We start from the raw sequence: 25559 nt of genomic DNA, 5'->3' as shown, positions 1-25559 counted from the left end.
TCGTATTTTCATTTTCCTTTGTCTCCAGATATTTTTTGATTTCTTCTTTGATTTCTTCGTTAACCCAGTCGTTGTTCAGCAGCATTTTGTTTAATCTCCACGTATTTGTGGCTTTTCTGATTTTCTTCCTATAGTTGATTTCTGGTTTCATACCGTTGTGGTCAGAAAAGATGCTTGGTATTATGTCAATCTTCTTAAATTTATGGAGACTAGTTTTGTGGCCTAATATGTGATCAATCCTGGAGAATGTTCCATGTGCATTTGAAAAGAACTTGTATTCTTCGGTTTTTGGATGGAATGCTCTGTATATATCTACTAGGTCCATCTGTTCTAGTGTGTCGTTTAAGGCCAATGTTTCCTTATTGATCTTCTGTTTGGATGATTTATCCGTTGGTGTAATTGGAGTGTTCAAGTCCCCTACTATTACTGTGTTACTGTCTATTTCTGTTTTTATGTCTGTTAATAATTGCTTTATATATTTAGGTGCACCTACATTGGGTGCGTAGATATTTACAAGTGTTATATCCTCCTGTTGGATTGTTCCCTTGATCATTATGTAATGCCCTTCTTTGTCTCTTTTTACAGTTTTTGTTTTAAAGTCTATTTTGTCTGATATGAGTACTGCTACCCCAGCTTTCTTTTCATTGCCATTTGCTTGGAGTATCTTTTTCCGTCCCTTCACTTTCAGTTTGTGAGTGTCTTTAGGTATGAAGTGTGTCTCTTGTATGCAGCGTATATATGGGTCTTGTTTTTTTATCCAGTCAGCCACCCTATGCCTTTTAATTGGAGCATTTAGTCCATTGACATTTAAAGTAGCTATTGATAAGTATGTACTTACTGCCATTTTTTAACTTGTTTTTTTTTTTTTTCTCAATGTTTTAGTAGTCCTTCTCTGTTCCTTTCTTCTTCTATACAGAATTGATGGTCACTTTAGTTTGACCTCTGTCTGAAAGCTGTACTCTTAAGTCCCCTCCTCCCTCCTTTTATGTTTTTGATATCATATCTAACCTCTTATTTGTATATTTGTATCCATTACGTTCTAATCATGGAAATAGATAATTTTTCCTATTTGTGGTCTTCTCTTTTCCCCTTAAATCAGTCCCTATAACACTTCTTGTAGCACTGGTTTCTTGGTGACAAACTCCTTTAATTTTTGCTTATCTGGGAAAATTTTGATCTCTCCTTCCATTTTGAATGATAACCTTGCTGGGCAGAGTTTTCTTGGCTGTAAGATTTTTCCTTTTAGCACTTTAAATATACCATGCCATTCTCTTCTAGCCTGTAAGGTTTCTGATGAGAAGTCAGCTGATAGCTTTATGGGGTTTCCTTTGTATGTAACTTGACATTCTCTTGCGGCTTTTAGGATTCTCTCTTTATCTTTAATTCTGGACATTTTGATTATGATGTGTCTTGGTGTGGGCCTCTTTGGGTTTATCTTGTTTGGGGCTCTCTGTGATTCCTGTACCTGGATGTCTGTTTCCTTCCTCAGGTTAGGGAAGTTTTCATCTATTATTTCTTGAAATAGATTCTCTGCCCCCTTGTCTCGCTCTTCTCCTTCCAGGACACCTATAACATGGATGTTAGTGTGCTTGATGTTGTCCCAGAGGTCCCTTAGACTGTCCTCACTCTTTTTAATTCTTTTCTCTTTTACCTGTTCAGCTTGGGTAATTTCTTCTAGTCTTTCGTCCAGCTCACAGATCCGTTCTTCTGTATCCTCTATTCTGCTTTTGACTCCCTCTAATGAATTTTTCATTTCCAGTATTGTATTCTTCATTTCTGATTGGTTCTTTTTTATATCTTCCATTTCTTTGTTGACATTCTCACTGAGTTCATCTATTCTTCTCCCCAGATCAGTGAGCATCCTTAACACTCTTAGTTTGAACTCTCTGTCAGGTAGGTTGCTCATTTCTGTTTCACTTAGTTCCTTTTCTGGGGTTTTGTCCTGTTCCCTTACTTGGAATGTATTCTTTTGCCTCCTCATTTTGCCTCTTTCCCTGTGCTTGTGTCTACGTATTAGGTAGGTCAGCTACGTCTCCTGCTCTTGGATAGGTGACCGTATGTAAGTGATGCCTTAGGAGGCTTCCAGTGTGCTTCCCTCAGTTCTCAATGTTCCAGGGGTGACCCCTATGTGGTCTACGTGTGTCCTTCTGTTATGGCCTGTTTGCTCTCCCTGTAGGCACCCAGGGAGGCTGAGTTATGCTCCTGGCCAGCTGTTGTAATGCTCAGCTGCTTGTAGTTGTTGTGGGCCCTTCAGTCTCTTTATCAGGTGTGGGGAGCCCCAGCACAGTTGGCTGCAAGTTCTAATACCACATTTGTGTTGCCGTATTTCTTTTAAGTGAATAGGCCCCCACCGTGGCAGGTTGTTAGGCTCAGGGCCTTACAATTGCTGTAAGCCTCTAGCCTATTAGGTCTCTTGTCAGCTCTCTGAGGATTGCAGCTTGGTGGGGCTGGCCTCAGGCACAGGAGCACCCAATTGTTTCAGGCTTTGGAAGGTGGGGCAAACCCCCTATGTGGGTCTTTGAGAAGCACAAGTCTTCTGCAGCTGACAAACCCTGCCGCCCACAGGTCCACACACACAGTCAACACAGTCCTGCCCTGTGTGAGTGCCCCGACCTCCCCAAGCCGACCCAGTCTCTCCACAGCGGGAGCCCCACACACTCCGCCACCGCCCCGCACTCTCCACCCGCTCCTTGTGCACACCCTGCCCCGCTCAAGTCGGCTCAGTTGGCAGGCTGCAGAGAATCCAGTCACCAATCTATGCAGGCCCACAAGTTGCCTGAGGGCTTGTTGTTGGGTGGGGCCAGTCTCTAGGGTGGGCTGCCTGCCCTGGCTGAGCTGGATTAAATCCGTGCTCTAGCAGGTGGAGCAGACCCTGGGCTAGCAGGCCTCAGGGAGAACTCCAATGGCGTCTGTGTCAGCACGCCCACACCAGGCCACAACAATGGCCGCCGCCAATGTCCCAGTCCCTGGAGAGGTCTCACCCCTCACCGAGATGCACTCAGGGCCTATTAGGTGAGTCTCTTTTCACCACAGCACTGTGCACCTTTCTTTCTGGTGATTTTAGGATGCTTTCTGAAACGGGTGAGTTTGTGCGTGGGCCCTTTAAGAGCCAGTTTTAGTTTCTTTGTGAACCGGGTTTTCTGGGGGTGCTCCCCAATGCTTTAGTAGCAGGCACAGTCAGATATTATGCCGCTGGTCTCAATTGTGCTGGGTCCACAAAATGCCCTCAGCGGGATCGCTCCCCGGCTCCGGCCCCGCGCCTCCAGGGAGGCTGCGTACCTGTGAGCTGCTCCCGGGGGCCGTGAGGCGCTGCGGCTTGTGAAGGCAGCGTTTTTCCTCTCCAGAAGGGAGTCTCTGCCTCTTCTACCTCAGTTAGGATTGTCCATTGTTGCAGGAGTTCCTGTTATCCAGTTTTTGGTTCTGTCTCAGGGGTAATATTTCCATGAGTCGTTGTAAATTGGCTGTGTCCACGGGAGGAGGTGAGTTCCGAGTCTGCTTACGCCGCCATCTTGACTCCGCCTTTCTTGTTTTGTTTAAATTCATTCTCAGCTCATAATTATTGGAGCCCTCTCCTAATTCTTGAGGTTGCACAAGATTTTTGGAGGCTTAAATTGTGCTCTCAAAATACAAAATTGGCTTCCAATTCTCACTATGTTGTGATCACGGATGATGGTCTCTTTTTTCCGAGATCTCTTGGTGCCTTGAGTAGCAGCAACTCAGCCTCTGTGCCCCCCTTGGAGCATGGTGTATTTGTTTTCTATTACAGCCGTAACAAGTACCACAAACCCCAAAATAGCACATATGTCTTGTCTCACAGCTCTGTGGGTCAGCAGTCCAGGTTGGCTCAGCTGTCTTCCTTGCTACAGGTTTCACAAGACTGATCGAGGTGTCAGTCTCTGGACTCTTTTTGGGATATTCAGTAATAATATGCTTCCAAGTACCTTCATTTTATTGGCAGGATCGAGCACCTTGTGATTGTAAGACTGAGGTCCAGTTTCCTTGCTGGCTGTCGGCTGGTGGCTACCTTTAGCTCCTGGGGGTGTCTCTGAGGAACTTGAACGTAGGCCCTGCATCTCAAAGCCAACAAGGGTATATCAAATCTTTCTCACACACAGATTCTCTTTTCCACCTTTTCTTCTGCCTTTCTCTTCTGTCACATCTCTCTAACTCCAGCCAGAGAAGTTTAGTTTTTGCTTTTAGGGTCTCATGTCATTAGATGGGACTCACCCAGTTAATCCAGGGTAATCTCTCTATTTTAAGGTAGGTACCTTAATTACTTTGCAAAGTTACTTCACAGCAGTACTTAGATTAGTGTTTGATTGAGTAACAAGGATACCAGAATCTTCCTGGTATCTTTAGAATTCTGCCTATCACATATGGATGTCTTAAATGAAGCTGGGATCCTCCAAGTCTAGGCTTTACTTAATCCACTCACCTGCACAGCTGTTCCATTAAGAGGTTTTGTCCAACTCAAGGGCTCTTCAAGGAGATGATTGGAAAACTAGTTTTATGGCATTATTAATTTTTATTGGAACTAATTTGAAATGATTGCTACATTGATAGCAGATTAGTGGTAAAGAAATATTTGGAATAACTGGAATCAACAAAATAGGTAAATTCAAAAACGCTTACAATAAGTTTAAGGGAAATTTAAGTGCCTATGTTAGCTTGCTACAGCTGCCAGAACAAAGTATCACAAACTGAGTGGCTTAAGCAGCAGAAATTTATCCTTTCCCAATTCCAGAGGCTAGAAGTCTGAGTTCAAGATGTCAGCCAGATCTGTTGTCTCTGAAGGCCCTGAGGAAAGATCCGTTGCAGCCTCTCTCCGAGCTTTGGTAGCTCCTTGGCTTGTGCCAACATCACTCCAATTTTCAGATGATGTTCTCCTGTATGAACGTCAGTCTCTGTGTCCAAACTGCCCCTTTGTGTAAGGACACCAATCATATTGGATTAAGGCTCACCCTAATGACCTCATTTTAACTTGCTTGCGTCTAATGGCCTTATTTCCAAACAAGGTCATATTCTGATGTACTAAGGACTAGAACTCCAGCATATCTTTTTGGGGGGAGAGATACAATTCAACTCATAACAGAGGCTTTCTTTACACTTAACACAATATGTTTTACTGACAAACTCACTGTGTCACCCTAGGTATTTCACAGAAAGAGCACGTGTTAGGAGTTGAAAACTTTGGGCTTGATTTGAAGTTCTGCTACTTATGTGTAGTATTCAAGCTGTCTCCGTGGCTGGGAGGAAGGTGAGAATGGAGAGAGAGGTTGATGAAGGCTGAGCATAGAGCAGCCTCTTTGCAAGCTCCCCTGGCTTGCTCTCCCTGACAACACTCTTCTGGGATGACAAGACAACTAAACAACGGTGCCCTACTATTGAAGTCTGGAGGGGAGCCCAGAGAGAGCTGGGAGCCAAAACAAAGCTTCAAACCCAAGTTCCCTGGACAAAGGTATAATAATGGGGTCTCCTTTTTTTGTGTGTGCGATGAGCTTAGAATAAGTAAAATCCTCATAGATTAGAGTGATGATTTCCTCTTTAAAGCAAAGTGAAATAAAAAAAAAATTCACATGACAGACATTTTTGAGAGGCAGTGAACAGGAATTGCTTTCAGGCAACCCTAGTGAATCCACTAAGAGAAGGAAAGTGAACTGCTCAGGGCAGCTTGCTGTTGCTAACTGGAAGATGCTAGCTGTCCCAGATGTTTCAAATCCAATAACTCCACAATCCCCACTGGTACTCCCTTCCATCACCACTCATCTCCTACTTAGAGTATTGAGAACATTTATTGTCATCCTTTCCTCCAAATATATTCCTCCTGAAAATGATACACAGTAAGGCCAGAATGAGCTACTGAAAACACAAGCACGAGCACATTTCAATCTAATAATTATTTTTTGATAAGTAACCATAAACCTACCCATTTTGTGACCTTGTTCATATAGTTCCTCTCTCTAGAATACCTTATTTCCTTTCTGTCAACATACACGTATGCAGTATTAAAGATTCAACTCAAAAGCCAGCTCCTCTCTTTGAAGATTTCTTTGAATTTTGCAGGCAAATTTAGGAGTTCACTTTTCAAATGTTGCCAGAAAACCACTTAATTGTTACAATATTTTGGCTAGGCTAGACAGGAACCTGGGTTGGAGAGGCGTTTGTGCTTCTTTGGAGTCTAGGGACCATTTCGGGGCTGACTCAAATCTAACCCACAATTGGAGTTTAGAGATGCACGGAGCTACCTAACTGAAGAACGCAAAGAGCACAAGACAGTGAGTGCATTTTGTTTTCCCCATGTTGCATATTGCACATTGCTATAAGTAGAAGATGAGCAGTTTTGCTTTGTAGGGTGGCACAAAACTCCTTCAAGTGACCTTATTCCCCCCATCAACATGCTCTGGTGCTTACAATTTCCTGTATTGGATTTTTTTGGTAAAACTTCGTCTCCAGAAAATCCTGTTGAGAAATATGCAGGTTATCTGAAAAATTCTACATCTCCAATTTCTTTTATATCTATCCCCTCTCCTCCATCCTTCCTGCCACTATTGATGCTAAAGCTTTGTTAACATCCTACTGATGGTCTCCATTCTCTTCATCACCCTAATTGAATGCCAATAATACCATCAGAGTTGTTGTCTAAAAATTCTTATGAACATGTTGACCCTATGCTTAAGATATGGCATATCTCCCAACTGCCTGCTGAATAAAACCCAAACCTACTTTCAATTCACAGCCGTATGGCCTACATTGGAGCCATACCAAATAGTTACATTTTTTTTTAAGACTTGCTCTGTAGTTCTCAAAAAATGCTTCAGAATCATCTGGGAGGCATGATTATTAGTCAAATTACTAGCCTCCATGCCCAGAGTTTCTCATTCAGTCTGTCTGGATTGGGCCCAAGAGTTTGCATTCCTAACAAGTTACTATGTGAGGTTGATGCTCCTGATCCTGAGAGCACAGTTTGAGAAGCTGTTCTCTAAACAGTCATACTTTCTTCTTGCTGTTTTCTTTGCCTCACTTTGCTTTTCTTTCCATTCACTTTTCAAATCTTTAAAATATCAAATGGCACTTTTTAAAAAAATTCTGATTATGTTCAGAAGAAATTTGTGTTTCCTTTCTTTGTTTCCGCAACAAATAAATCTTTTTTCCAAAACACTTTGACACATATCTTTATCATGATCATCATTATCTCATATTCCAATTATTTGTTTTTATATAATTGTCACATCTTGCTAGATTCAAACTCTCTTTTAAGCAATTGAATCTCTAAAGACTATCCTCTGTCTGGCACAAAGCAAGTATACTCTATAGTTCATTAAATGTATGAATAAATGATTGATTGGGAGAATAAATGAGAGAGAAAGAGAGAGAAAAAAAGAGAGAGAGATCACACTAACTCTGTAGCGTCAATTTGGATGGGTTAATTTATGACACCTGCTAGTAGAGAATAAAAAAATCAAAGGAAAATAATCATCCCAATTTTGGGACAAGATAGAAGAATAACTTTGAAACAAAAAAGGTTGGTTGGGCAGAGATAATCTGAGCATAACCCCTGAGACTTGGAAGTCAGAAAGATAGTGGCAGGATCTGAGCCCACTAGGGCAACTAGAGGGTAGGGGATGAATAAAGATATAACTGCACTACTTCTAAATAATGCCCACCTGTAGCAATTTAGGCATTCAGTCACAGCATGCAAATATTGTTAAAAGTTGAGTAATATCTGAGTTCCCAGAGCTTCTTATTCTGAATTAGATAGCCCTACTATATTTGAACATTAAGTATCCAGCTCTCACCATCTACACCCATTGCTCCCGATTCAATTTGAGTATTCATATAGACTATAGCTTGAATGACCCAGATATGAAAGAAGAAGAGACTCTCACTTTAAATATTTTCTAGGCTTACCATTTATAGTGAAGAAGCAAATCTGCAGGACTTGAGAACTGATCATTTAGAGGAAATTACTCTAGAAAACAAAAATAGATTTTTATTTATTTTAAAATTAAACTTGAAAACTTGGTTGCTTATGCTTTATATTTAGAATGTTTATCAATAAATCATTGAGAAATGTTATCCTTGCAACACGTCATTTTGTTACATTCAAGTGATGTGATACAAAAACAGTCATTGCGTTTTCTTCAGTCCCGTTGCCCGTGAGTCCCATGTCTCTCGTCATTCACCTCTGATGTTTTCCTTAGGCTGGCGACACAGCAAAATTGAAGAGAACGTCTCCACTTCCAGCAGCATTTCCTACTCTGGCCACTGGACTTAGAAAATCTTTTAAAGAAATTTTAAATAAAATTAAGGATTTCTTTTGCATGTACTGATTCCACAATAGATCAGCTCAGAAATAGCTAGTCACTTAAAATTTCCTAGGAGATCACAGTTAAAATCTAGGTCATTTTCTGAGGATAAATTTTAAAAATAGAGAAAGATAAAAAAAGACCAGAATCAGAACAAAACTCTGCCCCCAAACATCAGTTTATACATATATAATAAAAGGTCTTCTCTCTTATTTTCTCTCTTATTTAAGCAGAACTCTTCCTTGACTATATCTGGATAAAAGCTAAAATCAGTCTTTTTTTCCACTTACAATGCAAAGAGTTAATGTCCTCAAATATAACTTGTGGTTTATTCTACTAAGAGAGAAAGATAACTGACTAATAAATATAACTGGGAAATTATTATGCGTGTGTGCCTGTGTGTGAGTGTGTTTGTGTGTGTGTTAAGGTAGAGCAATGATAATTCTAGAACACCTTTAGAAGCTGCAAAACAAAGTGGATTCAGGAAAATAATGAGTTTGACATCTGTCTTCTCCCTCTACTTACTGAGCAAACTTGGGAAAGCTTCTCAAATTTTCTACACATCTATTTCCTCATCTGTAAAATGGATATAATAATGCCTACTTTGCATGTCTTTTTTGAGGAAATAATGAGATAAGTAATGCATCTGACAAAAATTAATTAATAACTGGAAGCTTTATAATCACTGTTACTATTATTGTTATTGTTATTATTATTGCACACCTTTCCTTTGCAACCTTCCTAGTATTTCTGCTAAGCCCAGCACCAAAAGGGTTAATAAGAGTTCTTAATCAAATTATCTACTAGCATTAGGGACTTGAGAGAAAGAACTGCAAGAAAAAACATAGGAAATAAGAAATATCAGCTATCTTAAAAGTTCCAATGGTCTATTCCCAAATTCAAGGATCTCTTTGGTTGGTAACCTCCACAGATTGAGAGAACTGGCTGAAACAAACACAATGTCTTCTTAACAGTAATCAGAGATCAGAGATGTCACTAAGATGTATCTATTTTAAGCACATCCACGAAGACAACAATTTGAGGAGCTCTATTTTATTAGGCCAACAAATAAACAAAGTGAGAAAGTAGCTGAGATTCACAAACATACAAACTCATTATGTATTTTACTGCATTTCAGCAATTCACCCTTCCTAGCTTAGTTCTTTCTTTTCCTTTTGAATACATACTTGATGTTTGTTTGAACCTGAAGTTATTTCACTGAAAATATGAGGAAAATGGTAAAAATTTAACCAAAATGTGATTTACCATGAGATCTATAGCCACAGACACAGTTTTTCCCTTTCCTTCTTCCTCACAGCTTCATTCTCATGTAAATACTTACTGCAGTAGCAGCCAAGTTAGAAGGAGTATATAATGGACACCACTTTATCTGTTTAAAACTCGTACACAACATCAGAATAGTGAGTTAAAACACTAACAGGAGCTGCAAGCTTGTGCTCACTAACCTGCTGAGATACAGCACTATAATTTGCTCCTGTGTTTCCTTTAATTAGTTTGAAGAGATTCTTATAAGAAGAAGCATCTTTGTTTTTTAATTTGAAGAAATTGGAACCAAAATATTAATTGGAACCTCTTGTAGCTGTATATAACTCATCTTTTACTCTCAAAGTAAACACGAATGGGATTTTCAAAATGCCTATTTGTACATGGCAGGCTCCAGGATCAGGGTACAGGGCTAAGGGTAGGTAACACCAAAGAGAGCAGTAGTAATTTTATTATTTTTTTGAATTCAGCTATCTATTAGGAATTTTACCTTATGGTTTGGGGGGAAAAAACACAATATCTCAAGTTTTCTTATGGAAATGCACGTTTGAATCCCATTGAGGTAAATTTATAAGAATTTTAATTCAGACAGAAAATAATCTCATTGCAACAGGAGCAGCAATAAACCCCTCTCCCTCACTTAATTTCTGCATGTTGTGTCTCCATTGACATAACTCAGAGAAATTCTAAAATGGGAAAAGTAAATTAGTCTGTAGGAATAAGAGAATCAAACAATAGATTTTTAAATTTTATTTTCCATATGTCAATTTTTTACAGTTTTGCTGCTTCTGAAATAACTATTACTTTTTTCCTATTTCAAGAAAATTAGTCTTATAAGCTATCTTTTTTCTTAAAAAAATCTTTATTGAGATATATTTTACATACCACAAAATTCAAATATTTAAAATATATGCTTCAATGAATTTTTAGTATATTTACCCAGTTGTTCAACCATTAACGTTACAAACTCAATAATATATAGTTATAAATATTGTTTCATGAAATCTTACGTCTTTTAAAAAACCTAAGAGAACAGAGAGGAAAAACATATTTACATAGTTTTTATGAAATTACATAAGAGAATAAAGGGGAAGAAATACATAATTTTACTGTGTTTCATATCACCTATACAATTACCTTTACCAATACCTTTTGGTTTTTCATGTGGATTTGAATTACTCTTTGGAGTCACTTATTTTTAGCCTAACTTGCTTTGTATTTCTTAGTACACAGGTCTGATAGCAAAAAATTCCCTTGGTGTTTTCATCTAGTAACGTCTTTATTTCACTTTTATTTTCGAGCGATAAGTTCTGCTGGATGTGGAATTCTTGGCTGACAGGGTCTTTTTCTTTCAGCACCTTGAAAACATCATTCCTATGCCTTTGAAATTCATTTTTTCTGATGATAAATCATGTATTAACTTTATTGAGGTTACCTTGTATGTGCCAAGTCATTATTCTCTTGAGGCTTTCAAAATTTTGTCTTTATTTTTGGCTTTCAACCTTTGTACCATGATGTGTGCATGTATGCAACATGGAGTTTATTGAGCTTCTTGAAATCGTAAATTAATGTTTTCAAGAAATATATGATGTTTTAGCCATTTTTTATTTTAATGTATTTTCTGTCCTTTACTTTTTTCTTCTATCTTCCTAAAAATAATAATAATAATAATAATTCCATTATGTGTATGTTGGTACACTTAATGGTGTCCCACATTTCCCTGAGGTTCTGTTCATTTGTCTTCATTCTTTAACTTTTCATATTCCAGATTGCAGAAATTCTACTGATCTGTTACAAGTTTGCCAATTTTTCCTTCTGCCAGCTCCAATATGCAATTAGCCAGCGAAGTTTTCATTTTTGTTATTGTAATTTTCAGCTCTAGAATTCCTATTTGGTTTCTTTTTATAATTTCTATTTCTTTATTGAAATTCTACTTTTGTTCTCACTTAGTTTTCCTGGTTTTCTTTCATTCTTTGTCCATGGTCTTCTTTAGTTATTGGATCAGACTTAATACTTAAATCTTAAAATTTAAGACTTTATTTAAAGTATTTGTCTATTAAGTCCAATGTCTGGACTTCATTAGGGAGTTTCTGTCAATTTATTTTTGAAAACTGGATACTTTGGATATTAAAATGTGGTAAATCAAGAAATCAGATTCGCCCCTTTCTCCAAGACATGTTGTTGTTGATTTTTAAGACTGGAGTTGTCCATTTGTTTAGTGACTTTTCCCAACTGTTCTTCAAAAGGTACATTCCTTGTCACGTGTGGCCACTGAAGTCTCTGTTCTATTATCTAGTGGTCACCCAATCACTGTCAGAAATTTATTTAAATGCCTGGAGCCAAAAGAAAAAAATACTCCTTTCCCAGGCTCTACAGCTTGGCTCTGAGCTGGGGGACCTCCTGCACTGCTAAGCCAGGCTGCCTATAAATCTGCCTCAGTCTTTCCTCCCTGCTTTTGTGGAATCCACAGATCTGCTGGAGAGGTAAGCTTAGAGTTCTCTCAGGGCATTTCTGAGCGTGCATGCAGCCCTGGGCATGCACATGACACTCTGTTTGCCCCATTATATATGATGCCCCTTCTGAGCCCTCATTAATGCAAGAAACTTCCTCGTCAGACTCCACTTTCCTGGACTTTTGAATCTATCTACTGCTTGCCCCATCTTTTGTCCCCTTCCTCAAGCAGGCATGAGCAATGTATGTCTTTAAATTTGACAACAGACATGACCACCAACACCCAGAAATCCACAGCAGTCCAAGTTGGGGGACAATGAACTTAAGGTCAGCTTTTTGGCCTGTCCTTCAGGAAACCACCAGTCAGGTCAAAACAGACAACCACAGTATTTTAAGGATAAGACTCATATTAGCTCCTGGCACCAGCAGAAATGAGGGCCACCATCCACATGGTCACCACCTCACGGGGGAATGGGAGATGATAAGCTGGTGAGGGAAATGCCACAACACCTCTCTTACTGAAATTCAGCTGTCCTTCTCTTCATTAAGCAGTCACTTGGTTGCTGTGAGCTTGGGATTAGATTTCAGAGACCCAAAAAGTTGATTATGTCAATCTTTGCCTGCTTATGGTTATTTCTGTGAAAGGACTGATTCTTTGAATACCTTTGTTGTTAGTGCCACTGATTCCATTTCAACTCCTAGGGACCCTATGTACAGCAGAGGGGAACCCTGCCTGGTCTTTTTGCTTTATCCTCTCGCCTTCTGGCACTGTATCAAACAATGTTCCACTGCTATTCATAGGGTTTTCATGGCCTATTTTTTCAGAAGTGAGTGGCCGGGTCCTTCTTCCTAGTCTGTCTTAGTCTGGAAGCACCACTGAAACCTATCTACCATGGGTGACCCTGCTGATATTTGAAATACCTGTGGCATAGCTTTCGGCATCACAGCAACATGCAGCCACCACAGTATGACAACCAACAGACAGGTGGTATGGTTCCCTGACCGGGAAACAAACCCAGGCCACAGTGGTGAGAGCACTGAATCTTAACCACTAGACCACTGGGGCAGCTGTCATTTCCTGTGATGTCACTTTCCTAAATTAGTTTCTACAAATTTTTGCCAGCATTAAAAATGCAACTGACATTTTTCTGTTGATCTTATGTCCAGCAATCTTGTTAAAATCAATTGTGAACTTCAATAATTTTTATGTATTTTTATATTAATAATACCATATGCAATTAATTGCAATTTTATTTTTTCCTTTCCAATGCTTATATTTCTTATTTTTTTATTATACTGTTAATGTAGGTAAGTTGTAGTCTATTCAATTCTTTTTTCCCTATGAAATGGGAGATAAGGTTATATATACTGATAAGGAATGTGGGAGAGGGCTGATATGATCATAGTTTTAAGACATTTAGAGACTTGGAGAATGTGTTAAGTAGTCACCATAAACTATGGCCAAAAGAAATGAACAGAGAAATGTAAAAAATTTTTAGGGCAGAATTTAAGGACTAGTAGAAGATAAAGATCATGAATTTATTTTTCTACTGATGTGTATACTTGTAAGAATTTTTCTAGCAATGTTCAGCTGCCCCAATTATAGACTAAGACAAAGTAGGAGCAAAGATTAATTTGAAATTTATTTTGTGCACATATGTATGGGGGAATAAAAAGAAATACTTATTCAGTGAGGTGCATGAGGTGAACAAATATCATGTGCACAACTCAGTGGTTTTTATATAGATTTACTCCCATGAACCACTACCCAGATCAATATAAAGAACATCTTTATAACACAGAAATGTCTGACATGCCCTTTCCCAGTTCACCCCCAACTCAGCAGTGACCATTGTTATAGTTTCTATCACCATTGATTAGATGTACCATTTCTTGAACTTTATAATAATAGAATCACACGTTATGTATTCTTTTGTGGCTGTCTCATTTTGCTCATCAAAATATCTGTGAGATTCATCCATGTTGGTTTGTGTTATGAGTGGTTTGTTTTTAGTGCTGTGGAGTATTCCACTATATGACTTTATTACTATCTATTTATCATTTACTAATTGATGGATGGGTTTGTGCTTACTGAGTTCTCTGGAAAGCAGGTACTGAGACAGAATTAAACGTGCAAAAATTATAGTAGGGAGTGATACCTGAAAAAAAAGGGAAGGCAGAGTCATTAGACTGCAATCTCAACAAGCCCAATAGGAAGTTCAAAGTAAAGATCACTCAGTAGAGGAGTCCGGCGTTGCCAAGTAATGGCTAGGTCCTTAGTCATTCATTAGTTGGGGGTTGCTCTCAAAAGACTGTAACCTCAGCTACGATTGTCTTGCTCATACATTGACTGAATGCTGCTCAAAGAAGACCTCAGATACCATCACTTTGCTCAGTTAATTGCGAGGGGCCAACCTGAGAAGAGTATGACATCAGCCCAGAAGCTGAGATAGATTCTGAAGGCGGGGCAGCAAGTCTTTTCTTGAAGTTGAATCCAAGCAGTACATCTCTGTTTCAGCCACAGGTTTTTATTTTTATTTTTTTAGTTTTTGACTGTTATGAATAAAGACAAAATGAACATTATTATAAACATTTTTGATACTAATCAATGATTTCTCTTGGGTAAATAGGTGGTTCATAGAGTAGCCATACATTTATTTTAAGGAAACACTGTCAGTTTTCAAAGTTGGACCAATTATCCTATCAACAAGCAATGTATAAGTACCTGTTGCTCTACATCCTTATCATAATAAAGGTATTCCTATGCAACTTTTCTAGCACTTCTTATATGAGGATTATACTTTCCTGGTTAGATAACTTTGAGGCTTTTAAAAACAATCAATAAGCCTTATATGTGTGGTTCTATTTCAGAATTCCTCTGTTTCATTGCCCTATTTATCTTCTTTTACACCAATATTCTAATGTCTTAATTATATAGCTTTGTAATAAATCTTAAAATCAAGTAGTGTAATTCTTCAATATTTGTTTTTCTTTTCAAAGTCATTTTGGCTATTCAGGTCCTTTTAATTTCCATATCAATTTTAGAATTTCCTTGTCATTTTCTATAAAAATAAAGCCTGCTGGGATTTTGAGAGGTATTCTATTGAATCCATACATCCATTTAGGATATTGACAACAATATCGAGTTTTTCCGCCCATGGACAAGATGTATTTGCTCGTTTATTTAGTCGTCTTTAATTTTTCTCACCAATGTTCCGTAATTTTCAGTGTACAGTTATTTCATATCTTTTGTCAGATATATCTCTAATTAATTCATATTTTTGATGCTATTATAAATGTTATTTTTTATACATGGTATTTCAAAATTTCAATTTTTAATTGTTTATTGCTAGTGTATAGAAATATAATTGAGTTTTGTGATTGATCTTGTATCTTGTAACGTTGCTAAATTCACTTATTAGTTCTAGTAGCTTTGTTTGTAGATTCCCACAAATTTTCTACATTAATGATCAAGCCATCTATAAATAATGAGTTTTGCTCCTTCCTTTCCAACATAGATGCCTTGTATTTGTTACTTGCCTTATTGCCCTGGCTAGATTGTTGAATAGAAGTGGTGGAGTGGAAATGATTGCTTTGTTCATGATCTTAGTGGGAAAGTGTTCAATCTTTCACCATGACATATGATATTTAGTGGTTTCCTTTTTATCAGATTTAGAAATCTTCTTTCTATTCTGAGTTTGCTGAGAGATTTTATTATAAACAATTTTTAATTTTCTTAAATGCTTTTTATGAATCTATTCATATCCTCATGTGGTCCATCTTATTTTGTCTGATAACATATCAAATTTCATTCATTGGTTTTCAAATGTTAGACTACTGTGTATTCCTGGGATAAACCCCACTTGGTCATCCTGCATTATTCTCTTTACGTATTGCTACAGCTGAGAAGTGAGTTACAATGATACAGCAGGCCAAATGTTGAAAGGTAAAAGAAGTTATGTTAAAATCTCACAGCTGGTGCCAAATTCAAAATTGATTATATGTAACTCAGGAAATGAGTAAATCATCTTTCAATGCCATATCACTTATTATTCACAAGATATTTGAAAGTGCAAATATTAACTGTTCCACAAATAAAATATAGTGACAGTAAGTAAAGTCTCAGTGCAAAAGCCAATGTGTCCCCTGTTGTGTAGTGTACAAAGGCACATGCTCTAGCACTGCACTTCACTGTTACCACGTGTACAGTAGACTTCATGTTATTGTATAGATAAGTTTTGGTGGGAAGTGGTATTTGGTAGCCAGAGATCTGGTAAAATAATTCTTTAAATTATTTCACATCCACATGTTTATATACAGTCTATTTCAAATAAGCCTAATTGAAATAGTATAACAAAACATGAAAGAAACAAAAATAATTGGGAAATAACTTACAAAAAAATTCTTGAGGCAATAATTAAAGCAAAGAATAAAAGACTTAATGATCACCATATGCCTCTTTTAGTGATCTAGAGAGAGAGAGAGTGGAAAAAAACCATTATCTCTCTCCACAATCAATGTTAGTTAATAAATAGAATGGAGTTTTTGTCCGTAAAAGTGTTTTTTCCCTCTCTCGTGTTATTTGCCCTCAGTTACACATCTCTAAATATTTTATTGAATATCCTGCCTCTGATCACCTCCTTTATATTTCTGAGCAACCAAGCATCTACATTTTGAAAATTTAAACTTTATACTTACCACTTGATTAGTTTCTCCAGTGAAGTCAATATGCATGCAGTAGCCCTGCAGAGCCTGTGGTTATTGTTATGTCATCTGCAGACAGCCTCTCCACAGGCGCTGCCGTGTCCCTGCCAGTCCCATGCCTCTGCCATTTACTTCCACTGATTTTACTGCCAAGTTCATGCTCTGAAAAGAGAATAACCAGCCATGAGCAACACGTTCTTTTTCTGCAGACTGACAGGGCTCTGCTTTAATCTCCTCTTGTGTCTCATAACAGAAGCTTTTATAAGAGTCTTTGTTGCCTGTCAGACTATTCTAAGCTACTGTTCACGACTCAGTGAGGGGAAGAAGAATTTAGAATTATTTACATTTATTTGACAGGAAATGTGTTTCAAGCAAAACATACATATGGTAAAATGCTAGGGTAGGATTTAGAATTGGTATTCTGAATGGAATTTTTTCCTTAAAACATTGTACAACTACAGAAGTTTTTCATTTAAGGAACACAAATATGGTATACTTCATGACGTAGAAGGAATGTATTCTAAATTAAACTAATCGTGGAGCTTTTTTTAAATCTTCTATCAGACAATTTAAATAAATCATCCTTCTACTCTAGGTCTGACTCCAGCATTCCACCAGCATCTTAATTATACAACAAACTGAGAAAACCATTCTCTTAGGTAAGTAGAATTGGATAATGGGAAGAACACTGAAAATAGTTGAGCATGGTAGATAGTGCACAATAATTGTTTGTTTACATATTTTTCAACTTCACTAGAGTTTCTTGGAAGACCAATCTGTGACAGGCTTGTGAATCAATCTAGTTTATTATCTAACATCTGCGAGGCACTCACATATTTGTTGAGACTAATACTGGCCTGGCTCTATCACTAATTTTGAGAACTTACCACTTGACCTCCTGAACATCAGTCTCTTCAGTAAAATAGGGAGTTTGAACTAGATTAGAGGCTACAAATTCTACCTTTATCCTGCTTATCATCTATACTGTAAGAATAAAGTAATTTTTTAAAAAATTGAGTTCACATAAAATCTGAATCTGAGGAGTATCTCAATTATCTCTTACTGTGTAATAAACCACCTCAACGTTTAGTGAATTAGAACAACAATTTGTTATATCTTATAAATTCTGTAGTTGAATAGGTGGCTTTCTCATACATGGTATAGAATGAGAAGGATGAAGTGGTCTAGAGGAAAGACTTGGAGCTCAGCTGGGGCTATTGACTGGATGTCTTGGTTTTCCTGAGTGTGGGCCACTCCACTTGGCTGTTTGGGCTGCTTCATATCATGGTGGTGGGGTTCCAAAAGGAAACATTGTAAGAGAACTGCCCCTAAGTGCAAGCACTTATCACTTAATATTCTACTTGCGTCACATATACAAATATCCCATTCGGCAAAGCTACTCACATGGCAAATTCCAGAATTATTGTGGAAGGTGATTTCACAGTGGCATGATTAATAGAAAGTGTGGTTCATCGGAGATCACCAAAGCAACAGTTTACAAGAAGTCTTTGGGAAAACTGGAATCTCTGCCTAAGCTACATAGAAGCTGATTCCTTTAAGTAGGCTTTGCATCCTCTAAAATCTCTTTGCCGTCACCCAGCCCAATTCATTGATGTATGTATACTTACTTGGTCCTGTAGTCATTTGAATTGTCTGTTCCTGTACTAAATGACTGCAACAATTTTGATAAGGCCTGGAGTACATGCTGTTAAAATTACCTTTTTTTAAATTTGACGTGTATTGTGTTCAGATACTTTATAGGCACCTAATGTTTACTTTACCAAAACACTTGGAATACTAATATGAGGTAATTATAGCCTTAAAAAAGCTCAATTGTTTTGATTCTTTGCCAGTGAATTACTTGTACATGGCCTAAAACAACCTATTTTTCTTTGGAAGTTACAATTTCCAGTCATTTATATTTTTAAATCTGACGTATTCATCTTCGTTGATTCCAGTTCATCTTCATTCACGCCAATAGGACAAAATCAAAATGTGAAGCTCAACTGCAAATGTATTTTTCCAATGTGTAGAATTTGCAAGCATATTATAATATTTAACTTAGTCTTTATTTTTGGCATATAGTCAACTAAACATAATTTCATACTGTGTGGGAAAGAGTAAAATATAGATAGATATTAAAATAATTATATGTTTAAATGATTTCACTTATAAGTAAGCAAAAACCATGGATCGAGTTGGCTTAAAAATATACTTATCTATTATATCACTGATAAGAAGTTCAGGGGTATGGTTGTGATCCAAAGCTGGCTCAATTTGTGAACCAGTGATGTCATCAGAAATACAGACCCCATTCTGCAATGCTACCATCTTCATTGTCAGATTTTGCCCTTAACTAAGCCCACTTGTCTGTCAACTTGTTGATAAAATATGACAATAATTTTCAAGAGGAAAAAAAGCATGTGTTCTTTCTTTCTTGTGTCTCTTATTTTGGGACAAAGAAAAATTTCCCAGAAGACAACCAGTGCACTTTGTCTCAATTTTGATTGGCAAGAAATGATTCACATTGTTATTTCTAAGCCAGGTATTAGCAAAAAGAAAGAAAAAGAGGTCACCATGAATGATTTAGATTAGTCATTTGGGATAGAATGGGTCTTGGAGAATCAACTAACATGACTATTCCAATAGAATAGTGATTTTTTCCAATTACTCATATATAAATTTTAATTGTATGATTGGATGCATTTTTGGATAGGAGATAGCCTATTATAATAGAAAAGGTGGGGATCTGAGAATCAGAAATACTGGATTCTAGTCACTCTGCCTCAACAAGTTCACAGGCCTTTATTCAAAATCTTTAGAGTGAGATGTGTTCTTAATTTACGTGTTCTTTTTAAAATTTATCTATCAATACGTATATTATATATTGCCTAACACCCCCAACAGGAATGGAGCAACTCCCCGAAATGAAATCAAACACATTAATATTTTAGCAGCAAAACATATGAACAGTCATACTTAGTAGGATAAAAATAAATATTATAGTTGCCTGATTCAGTTCAGGGCAGGAATTGTCACCTGATTATGAAAAACTCATTTCAGAGATTTTTTCATTTTAGATTTTGGAATTATGGACAATACATTGCGAATCTAAAACTAGATAAATCCTATGATGTCATTCATGTTCCTTCCAGATAAAATGATGTGTATGAATTAAATGATTTCTAAGATTTTTCCAATATGTATACTCTACGAATCTGTGATCTAAAGAAAATGCAAAACATAGTTACCTGTTTTTCTTAATTTGCTTTATAATAGATATAAATCCACCAGTGATATTTGCAGAGATAGATTACACAAATGTGTCACGTGGATGACAATCGCTAGGGCGTGGTTTACTTCTTTCTCTTAAGGTCACCCTGTTGATCTAAGTAGGGCAAGTTAGAATGAGGGGGTTTCTGACTGGGGTAACTTAGCTTTTTTTTCTTTTTTTTTGAAAAATGTTTAAAACAGCGCAGTTAGTATTAAGAATATTTTAAGTAGGTAAAATTTGTATTTCATTCTTTTTTATCTTTTTATCTACTGTCAGTCTCCAAGTATCCTCTCCTTTGTGCTCCTTGTAATCTTGGTATACTAAGCCCTCCATGAAAAAGCCTTGTATTCCAACGGTAGCACTTAAGCCTCCCACTACTCTCTTTCAAATGTACATTTGTTAAACACGTGATGGGTGAAATTACAGGCAATTGGGGGAAAAAGTTAACATAGAAGAGCAGAAACTGTTTTCAGGTTCCTTTGAAAATTCCTGAGTCCAGTATTCAACAGCATGCAAGGTGGCTCTGGACTGGTGAGAAAAAGCGGAGTTTGTCATCTCTCCTTTTCCCCTTTGTGGGAGATTGGCCCCTTTTTGTTCTTTCTCCATTACAAACTTTTGATGTGAAACATGAAATTCATATTTACATATTGTGCTTTTTTTCTTAATGAAGGAGCATAAGAAGAATAGCAGATGTGGCTGGATACAGAACTAAATGGTCACCACCAAAGCAAATGTTCTTCTCAATTTTCCAAAGCTTTCAATACCAAAGCTTTGAAAACATAAAAAGGTAGGGGCAGCTTGGAGGAAACATTTCCATTTGCATTTCTCTGAATTAGGAGGACAACTGGTTCAGAAATAGGACACCACAAGACGTAATTTATCTGTTTGTTTGAACTCACCAAATTCCAATGTCTAGTCCTGACTCAGCTTTGCAAGCTCCAAATCTGATATTTTGGAACAAAGGAAATGACTCTATTTACCATTCTTGCCATCACAATACTAAACACATAGGGATAAGTGTTTATAAACCAGAACAACAGCTTATTAATTTAATTATCTTCCAGTGGGAAGCTAAATTATAACCAGAATAACAATTTCATTATCTATAATAATGAAGAGAAACTATTATTTGTGTAGAAACTTATGTATTTTTTTTTGCTCAGAGCGTTTTCTTTCCTTGCACACAAATTGTGTGTGAAGTTAAACTTTCAAAAAGATCTTTTTGTGAGAATGGAATCAGAATATAAGTAATAAGGTAATATTAAGCCGCATCTCCCAGGTGTGGTGGTTGAAAACACTCTCAACAACCAAGGAAACAAATATTCAGCCAAGAGTTCTATCGTAGTCAGAGCTCAAATTTATCATCTCCATTGACCTCTGTGAATCACTTTTTATGCTTCTATGCCTGAAGAGTCATTCTTTCATCTTTGTATAAGTCCACTGATAAACTGAAGTTATTTCAGCACTGAGAAGCAGTCTGTCTCTTAGGACACACTTTTTGTTCTCTGCTCTAATTCGTGTGCTAATTTTAATGTGATGCAATGTGGATAACATTCATTGACTGAGATCGCCCATATTCTCACACCCCACTATGCATGAGAATATTATACAGAAATATAAATCTTTTCTTTAGTTTTGAGGGTTGAAGGAAATGAAATTCTATCAATTTTTATTTTTACACAAAATTAGAAATTACTGATTAACACAGTAACCTAGCTGTCACCTGATGTCTTTTTGCTCTTCTGAAAAAGGCTCAAACCTCCTTTTTAAACCCTAGAGGAAGTCAAAAACCATTCCCAAGGTCTCTGTTGATTCCCAGGAGTTAGATCACTGAGGTAACTTGAGACTTCTACATCTTGATTCCCTTGATTTTTGTTCTCCATTCTGCATCTTTTAACAGTCATGTTGTGCTAACTATAACATGAATCTAAATGAGTCCCAACCTCATAGCTTGTCTTCCAAAAACGAACAAAACAAAGACAGGAAGGAAGGGAGGGAGGGAAGGAGGGAGGAAGGAAAGCCAACTGTTTTGTCACTATAAATTTGACTAAATATGTTGTGGTAAGAATTGTTATTTTACTATTAACACTTCTAAATATCTTATCAAACAATCTTGTTTTTTGCTTTGTCAGCGCCATTTTTATTAAAATAATAAATAATCCATGCTTCTAGTTTTATAAGAGGAATAATATTGGCTTATAAAGAAAAACAGCAATCCCTTGTATCAACTCTCACCATTGCTGATTACTGTTCTCCCAAACTAACTACTTTCAACTCTTAGCCATTTCCTTAGCCAAGTAATATGTAATTACTTCCATATTTTAAAGTAATTTTCCATGTATCTCTTCCTTAATTTTTTAGTTTTAAAACTAACCTTTGGATAGGAAAGTTACTATAAAAGATAAAGATTTAATGCCCTGTACCTACTCCACTTATCCCCACCATCACAGACACAGAAAACTCACAGGCCTCCTCCCATCCTCCCAGTTTATTCATATAATCCTTTCTGTTAAACTGACTTTCAGCATTTATTATTATTATTATTTAAATAATATGCACTATATATCATAATATATATAATTCTTCTATAATATATATATTTACTTTTCAAATATTATTCCCACCTGAAACTAAACCACCTAGTTTATTAATATTATACTTTATTATAAAATTTTCAATTTTACCTGGAAAAAGTTAATAATTATATCCCTTTCCCATTTTCTTTGTTTTCCATATACTTATCACTAACTCATTCCCTATCTTCTCAATAAAACTGAAAATATATATCAATACATTCAAATACATTAGATATATCATTAGTATATTTTCCCCCATCCTTCCCAAAATCTTGAAAATATCTTTCCCGGATTATCAGTTTTCTTGATTCTCTATGTACTAGTTACCCTCCTGGAAAATGACACAAGTCTTATTATAGAACTCCCTTCCTAGGAATTACCTCTGCATCCTTCCTGGGTTAAATCATTTGTTCCTTGCATTCCATATCTTTCCCTTTTTTGGAGTATGCCCTTGTTTTGGTGGAGCATATCCTCTAGTAGTTTTTTGAGAAGGAATGAATGGAAGATAAGTTATTTGAGAAACCATCTTGCATTTCTGAAAATGTCTTTATCCTACTTTCATATTTTGTTAATAGTGTTGCTGGATACAGAATAGGTTGAAGATCATTTTGTTTCAAAATTTTAACGTACTGCCATGAAATTTTCTAGTCTCCAATTCTGCCGCATGGAAGCCCAATGCCATCTTGACTCCTGATCTTCGGTATGTGACTTGATTTTTCCCTTCTGGAGGCTTTTGTGTTTTTTCTTTGTCACCAATGTTTTGAAATTTCACAATTGCTTGTTTTAGTGTGAGTCTTTTCAAAATCATTGTATTGAATACTCAATGGACCTTAATAATCTAAAAACTTATGTCCTTCAGTGTGGGAAAATTTTTATTTTTCTTTGATAATTTTCTCTCCTCCATTTTTCTTGTTTTCTTTTCTCTGGATACATTAGATGTATGTTCTTCTAGTTAATCCTTTAAAAAATACTTTCCTTTCCATTTTTTTACTCTCTTATCTCACAGATAATATTGTCTTTAGGTTTTGGGGGGGTTTTCTTTGTTTTATTTTGGTAATTTTTCATCTACTCATTGCGTTGTCACCATTTCATTCTATAGTCTCTTTGCCTTGTATGTTTTCATCTCTGTCTTTGATGTTAAAGGCTTTTCTCAAACGTCTGGTGATCCTGGGATGTCCATTAAAGAATGAAGCACTAAAATGCTAATCAGAGCTCTTCACACATAAGTTCTCTGTAATGTGAACCTTTCACAAACTTACCTTTCCACCAATCTTTTTTCCTGGGAGTATAATCCTGGATGCCAGCATTCTGGGAGTCAAGAATGGGAAAGATGGAGGGGAATCTCATCGTTTACTAGTCTGATTTCACACCATCTCATTTTTTCCAGTGTGGCACCTCACTCCTTGCTCTCAGCTCTGTCTGATATCCCAAGTCCAGAAAGTAAAGCTCTAGTTTTCCACTAATGTGATAAAAGAGTCTAGGAATCTGTATTAATTAGGTTTCTCCAGAAAAACAGAACCAAGAGGATATGGATATAGATATAGACATAGATCAGAGGAGATTTATAATAGGAATTGGCTCATTCAATTAGAGAGGCCAAGAAATTCCATGATCTGCTGTCTTCAAGATGGAGAACCAGGAAAGCTGTTTGTATAATTCAGCCTGAGTCCAAAAGCCCCAAATTAAGGGGTTTGTGTTGTGAGTCCTGGTCAAAGTCTGAAGGCCCAAGAACCAGGAGTGCCAATGTCTGAGGGCAGGAGAAGATGGATATCCCAGCTCAATCAAAGAGAGCAAATTTGCCTTTCCTCTGCCTTTTTGATCTATCCAAGTTCTTAACAGATTGGATCATGCCTGCCCTCATTGGTGAGGGTGATCTTCTTTACTCAGTCTGCCAATTCAAACGCTAATCTCTTCTGAAAACACCGTCACAGACATACCCAGAAAAAATGTTATTTTTTGACTATTGAGCATCCCTTAGCTCAGTCAAGTTGACACATAAAATTAACTATCACAAGCCCATCCCATGTCAACTTGGTACCCCTATGCATCTCCTTAAACCATATTTAATCTCCAAAAAAGATAATAACAAAGTCATAATTCTACCTAATTAGTGGTAGTGATACACTATCCTGGGTATAACCAAAAACTCACTACTACCTTCCCCAGAAAAAGAGGTAAGTACTTGAGTGATGTTCACTTTTCTACTAAAACCCCATAACTTAAATACTATGATGTAAAATTAACAATACTTAAACACAATGATATCAAGTCAATATAACTTATGCTAAGGAAATATGAGAAGAAAGAAAATAAATATATTTACTTAATCTATGTGTATATACGCACAAACTTATTCATAACGAAATAAGGAAATACACATGACAATTACAGAATTTGTTTCTGTAACTGGTCACGAGGTCATAGCCGGTATTTATAACTATCTTCTTCTATTATCCATTCTGTACTCCCTTTACCTTCAGCAAGAACCTCAGCTGGTCATGGTTCTTTACCTAGAGTCACTCAAGCCTTCATTCCTGAAGGCCGTTAGTAGTCCTGCCTAGATTGGGTTGTTGTAGGTTTCCACTGATCTTATTCACAGGTTGTGGTAGTACTAAGAGACAGCCTAAAGAATCTCCTGTATTCCTGATATACTCTTTCTTAACTCCATTGTGGAGTAGTAGTCCAATTTCCTCTTGGGAATCAAGATAAATCACTACAACCTACGCTATAACTACCTTCTTTGCATGTTGATTCAGAGGCATGAGAAACCCAAAGTGGCTGAATGGCAGTCTTAAATTCCAATTCAATGAAATCATTATTGTTTCTCTTGGTGGAAGCTTTCCCGCCTCTGGGACTAAGACCTCTAGGCCAGCAGAGCATAAAGTAGCAGGAACAGAAAGCAAAAAGTTTTCTAGTGGTTAACTAGGGGTAATAGTGAGTGGAACCACCTCCATTTCCACCCCT

At 36.9% G+C, this 25559-nt stretch overlaps 1 long non-coding RNA gene across 2 annotated transcripts in view; it reads left to right on the top strand.

The window, feature by feature from the left end:
- The first annotated feature begins 2981 nt into the window (after positions 1–2981).
- LOC131414999 (uncharacterized) overlaps positions 2982–25559 on the top strand; it is a 62680-nt gene continuing 40102 nt past the window's right edge. The window contains exon 1 of one of the 2 annotated variants that reach the window (XR_009222286.1): positions 2982–3012. This is a non-coding gene — a long non-coding RNA (uncharacterized LOC131414999). Of the gene's footprint in view, positions 3013–23272; positions 23296–25559 lie in introns of those variants that run through there. The other variant, XR_009222285.1, reaches the window with a different exon arrangement.

The sequence above is a fragment of the Diceros bicornis genome, chromosome 15, assembly GCF_020826845.1.
Source record: "Diceros bicornis minor isolate mBicDic1 chromosome 15, mDicBic1.mat.cur, whole genome shotgun sequence".
In the NCBI taxonomy this organism is placed as follows: Eukaryota; Metazoa; Chordata; class Mammalia; order Perissodactyla; family Rhinocerotidae; genus Diceros; species Diceros bicornis.
The sequence above is the reverse complement of the archived record's forward strand: the minus strand, read 5'-3'. Positions and strand labels throughout refer to the sequence as shown.